This window comes from Xenopus tropicalis, chromosome 7 (genome assembly GCF_000004195.4).
Source record: "Xenopus tropicalis strain Nigerian chromosome 7, UCB_Xtro_10.0, whole genome shotgun sequence".
Lineage (NCBI taxonomy): Eukaryota > Metazoa > Chordata > Amphibia > Anura > Pipidae > Xenopus > Xenopus tropicalis.
In genome coordinates this window covers 36394782-36400781 of record NC_030683.2, presented here as the reverse complement: position 1 = coordinate 36400781, position 6000 = coordinate 36394782, and positions in this window count along the sequence as shown.

Sequence of the window (6000 nt, the reverse complement as noted above, 5' to 3'; positions counted from 1 at the left end):
CCACTAGCCCCGCCCATCTGTTCCACTTCCTGCTGGCTGAATTCTCTGGATGAGCTGGGGAGCCGGCGGCCCTCAGTACACTGCACTGTAGGATAGGAACCAATCAGCAGCTAGGCTGACCTGATAGGGAACTGAAGCCTGTCTGTGCTTGTGTGAGTGCAGGGCTGTGATTGGCTCTCCCCCTCCAACTGTGCTTAGGATTAATTTTTAGCACAAAGTGAAACCAGCACCGTATATTATTCATAATTGCCTACAAAATTAGGGTTTTTCCCATTTATCCAATGTGTCTCCTTTAAGCGAAGACTAGGACAGTATATAGGTTAATTTAGGAGAATCTATTGGGTACCAACAGTAATTTTTAGTTTTTATGCTCTTTTCATGGTGGCATTGGAGGCTCCCAGATTTTTTTCCTGGTTGCCAACAATACCTACCCCCTGTGGAGGGGAGGGTGGCACAACTCAGCACGCTGCACTGTAGTAACCAATCAGCAGCAGCAAACAGCAATTTTGGGCACCCATGATTTATTTTGTGGAAGTGCAACAAAAGATCCCCCCTTTTCTGCAAGGCTTTGAACATTCCTCCCTAATTTTCTGAGTGCACTTTGAACATTTGCTTCACATATGTATTTTGACATATAAGGAGTGATACTTGATCAATTATATAGTGTCTTACTGTGATTTCCTTTCACATGATCATTTGGGACATATTGTAACTAGTGATGAGTGAATCTGTCCTGTTTCACTTAGATGGAAAATTTTCAAAATGGTAAAAAATCTGTGGAATGCGTTTGTTGCGCAATTTTTTCTTGTGCTTGTCTTTTTTTGTCATGCGCGTTTTTTTGCCACAACCGCTTCTATTTTTGACGTGCTTATTTTAACATGGCCGTGCCTATTTTTGGGTAGAAATGCTGAATATTATGTTTTGGGCTTCTGTAACAGCCAAGGCAACCACAATATAAGGCTGATTAGTAATTAATACATATAATTACTACATGGCAGCCAGTACAATTAGGATCACAACTTAATAATTAGCCCTGTGGCATCAGTTTATATGAAAGGCCAACCTAATTTTTTGCTTGATAATTTGTGGTAACCCCTAACGTTTGCTTCTCAACAGCTACTCAGAGCACACTGAGCATGTGAGTGTCACAAACACTTTTCAAGATGGGGAGCTCCTGTTACAAGTTTGTAGGCCTGGATTATTATTGCTACTGAGATGCTAAAACTTTAAAGGGATTCTTTCATGATTTTTATGGGGTACTTTTTGTCTCTATATTACACTGTTTACATACCAAATAATTCACTCTATCATTTAAAATTGTATTCTTGAACCAACAAATGTATTTTTTTAGTTGTAATATTCCATCTCAGTGCATTGTGCCTGAGTCTGAGCTTTCAGAAGGAGCCAGAGCTACACATTAGAACTGCTTTCAGGTAACCTATTGTTTCTCCTACTCCCATGTAACTGGAGGAGTCCCAAGCTGAACTTGATTTCTTACTATTAAGTGCTATTCTGATATCTGCTGGGAGCTGCTATCTTGCTCCCTTTCCCATTGTTCTGCTGATCGGCTGTTGGGGGGAGGGAGGTAATATCACCCCAACTTGCAGTGCAGCATTAAAATATGATTAAAGTATATTAGGTCACATGGCTGTAGCACTCTGGGAAATTAAGAATATGGCTAGCCCCACGTGAAATTTCAAAATTAAATGAAAAATGGATTCCACTGCAGGGGTTCTGCGGATGAAGCTCTATTCATTGATGCGTTTTGAAAAAAACATGACAGTATTTCTTTAAGCTGGTGCAGTAAGTACAGTATATAAAATGTCATTTTTAGCCATATTCATTTTTAGGGTTTAGTTCTCCTTTAAATCTGATCCAGATTGAACCCCAGTATGCCAGTTTGTTCCTGGCAAAGCCAGAACAGAATTTCCTCTCTTCCTGCACTAACAAACCCCCAAGCATACCCCGCTACATAGATGACATCCTTAATGATTTTCACCCCACTATGAACTTTAAATGAAACTACCACCTACACTTTTGAGATCTACAAACGAGATCTTTTCCAATAGATCTTTTTCCAATTAGCACCTCAGAGCCCTCATGAAAGACTTCTTTAGCCATGGCTACAACTAGAGTTGCCACATGGCCAGTGGCAGTGATGCTTGATATCAGTTATTTATAGAGCACAAATATAAAAATATTGAAAGGCTTGTTATTTTCTAGAGAAGGTGCCAACCCTATCGACAACCCAAGAATTGTAGATCACAATATACCCATAGCCACCAAGAACAGAAGAGAGACACAAATCAGTTACCACTTGTTACCACATATAGCCCACAGCTAAGGGTCCTTCGGAAAATAGCTACAGAGATACAGCTATTGCTGCATTGGGGATAATGTAGTATTTAGTGTAGCCCTTTTCAAAAAAGCCTCATGTTTCTTTTAGATCTTGGAGTGATCTTAGCTCATCCAACAATTCTTAAAAAAAAAAAACTACAGATAATAAATTGGCTTGTTTATTAATATACAACATTGGTCTTTAATATGCAACATCTTTTTTTGAAATGTGCACAGTATTACCTACCTGCTACCTAACAGTATTAATATGCTACCTATCAATTATATTTGTATCTTTTTAGGACTTAAAAGAACTACATAAATGCTGTGTTTAATTATTGTTGTTTATGTACTGGCTTGACAACCTTGCCAAAAATCCTTTATTTGCATCACATGGCCCAGACCAAGATACATTCAGCAGAACCAGTGATGCTGTTTGTTCAATCATTTGATACAATAATATTGCCATCTTGTGGGCAACAAATATCCTCACAATCTTATAAAATATGTTACCAACTTACTGGGGCACATTTACTAATCCACGAGCGTCCGAATGCGTTTTTTTCGTAATGATCGGTATTTTTGCGATGTTTTTTTTGTCACCGTCGCATTGTTTCTGTATTTTGCGCGACTTTTTCATCACGTCTTAATGCACGATTCACTAAAAGCATACTTGCGTTAATTTAGACGCGATGCTGCTTGCGTTATTTAAATCGAGAAGACGGTATTTAACGGAACACGCACTAATCAACGCATCGCGCACAAATAGTCGCCTCGTGCGAAAAAGGCACGCCATATTAGCCATTTACGGCATTACTTTCGTAAAACTACTTTTATGAAAATGACCATTTCCGTGCAAACTGGAGGCTGCATCACTCTAGGGCCAACACAGACTTGAATAAATCCCACTGCAAAGTCCATATTGTGTTGCCAAAAGCTCATTAACTGTACTTTTCTATAATTACCGCCTGCCCCAAGTAGGTGTTAATTTTCGCACAGACAAATGCGATATTTAGCGCGTCTAAGTGTTTGTGAATAATGCGTTAATATTATTTCTGCGCCCTAATTAACACAATGCGGTAAAATTAACGCATGCGGTTGCGCGTAAATTAACGCACGCAATATGCGACTTAACGCATGCGATAATACTTTAGCGAATCACACGTTTTTTTTCTGCGTCAATTTTAACGCAAAAAAGCGTGCAATAAAAATTAACGTACTTTAGTGAATCAGCCCTATTGTGTCCTAAAGAAATAGTTTATTCCCTCTTAACTGAAAGCACTCTTTAAAATTGCATCTCTTCATGCTATTATGATGATAAGAAAAATGTTATTGCTAAAAAGGTCCTCCATTCCTTGTATCTAGGAGGAGTATGCAGGGCTGTGGAGTCGGAGTCGAGGAGCCGGAGGCAATTTTGGGTACCTGGAGTCGGAGTCGGCAAAAAATTAACCTACTCCTACTAAATTTAAATGGGAATAAAAAAAATAAAGCAAGTTTAAATGTCCCAATTCACAAACAGTCATAATTAATTACTTCTCTGCTATAAGAATAAAGCCCAATGCACGCAGTACATAAACGAACACGTTAAGCGACCATGAAGCATGCTTTTCATTGACTGTATGCTTCACTAAATGGGACGTAACGCACAGTTAAGGTGCGGCAGCTCCACTGCGTCGTGTTCCTCTGTTACAGAGAACCCAATGCCCACTGGGAACCTAGCATAACTCTTACTGATAACTAATTAAGTAAAAATAAATTTGCAGGACTGGAAATACTTGTATACGTGAAGGGAATGGATAGTCAATAGTTTAAAGCAGTGCTGTCCAACTGGCGGCCCGCGGGCCGCACGCGGCCCTTGACCCCCCTCTGTGTGGCCCCCCACCTGTCTGGCTGCTTTGATGGCTTACTCTTGTGTAAGCTTTAAATGGTATCAGTACTGTGATTAACTGGCCCCCCCCCTGCATGGTTCTCACCTCAGATTCAGGCTGTAATCCCCCTGTATTGTTTAAATATGTAATCCCCTGTGTCGTTCACACCTTTTAACCTCTGCATTGTTCACCCCCTGCAGTGTTCACACCTCAGGCTCAGGATGTAATCACCCACATTGTTCCCCTGTTCACACCTCAGAGCAGTAGAAACCCACAAATAATCCCTGCATACTACAAAAAGAACATATACTGAGGTGGTACTGCAATTAAAAAGTTTTTTAATATATAGTTATTGTGCAGACTGTAGGAGCAGTGCCAGCATTGTGTCACTGTAGGCTGCCTGTGTGTGCCATACACACAGGCAGCATAGGGCAAGCCTGTGTGTATGGCACACACAGGCAGGGTAGGGAAGGCAGAGTATGGCACACACAGGCAGGGTAGGGCAGGCAGAGTATGGCACACACAGGCCAAGTATGGCACAAACCAGCCAAGAATGGCACACACAGTGAAAGTATGGCTCGCAGGCAGGGTAGGGCAGGCAGAGTATGGCACACACAGGCAGGGTAGGGCAGGCAGAGTATGGCACACACAGGCAGGGTAGGGAAGGCAGAGTAGGGCACACACAAAGGCAGGGTAGGGCAGGCAGAGTATGGCAGGTTTTTGCTGTACTACAACCATTAATATGGGTATGGTCATGTGATAACATGGGTGTGGTTTCAAGTGGGTGCAGTTTCAAAAAGGGGAGTGGTCAAAACTGGCTTCCATTATCGGCCCTCCACCACGTAGGTTGGAAAAATTCCGGCCCTCGGGTCAACAGAAGTTGGACAGCACTGGTTTAAAGGAACAGTAACACCAAAAAATAAAGGGGAATAAAAGTAACTAAAATATAATGTGCTGCTGCCCCGCACTGTGTGTTTACTTCAGAAAATCTACTATAATATATATAAATAAGCTGCTGTGTAGTATGGGGGCAGCCATTCCTGCACTGGTACAGCTGGGGTGTTTGCTACAGAAACCCTACTATAGTTTATATATAATAAGCTGCTGTGTAGCCCTGGGGGCAGCCATTCAAGCTGGAAAAAAGGAGAAAAGGCACAGGTTACATAGCAGATAACGGATAAGCTCTGTAGAATACAATAGTGTTTTATCTGTTATCTGCTAAGTGCCTGTGCCTTTTCTCCTTTGAATGGCTGCCCCCATGGCTACACAGCTGCATTCTTTATATAAACCATAGTAGTGTAACCATAGAGGCAAACACCCCAGTTGTACCAGTGCAGGGCAGCAGTACATTATATTTGAATTTCTTTTATACACTTGAATTTTTTGGTGTTACTGTTCCTTTAAGTGCCCCTTCCCCTTCCTGGATGTATAAAATACATAAGCATATTAAAAACAGAGGAGTCGGAGTCGGAGTCGGAAGTATCAGAAACTGAGGAGTCGGAGTCGGAGAATTTATCTACCGACTCCACAGCCCTGGGAGTATGTGGCAGATTTTCATAGACATGCAGCAAACACTGAGTGGAACGAGAGGGCCATAAGACATCTGTTCAGAGTCCTTGATGGATGAAGTAGCTTGTGATGGAGTCCCTGGAGACTTTGAAAAAGTTATAGATATAGTCAGCAAGATTGACTGACATCTCAGAGAAAGATGTTTTGAAAGATTCAATCCAGCCTTTACCTCCTGGCTTCAAGACCTCCTTATCCACTATTTTCTCTAGATAATACAGAACCGATG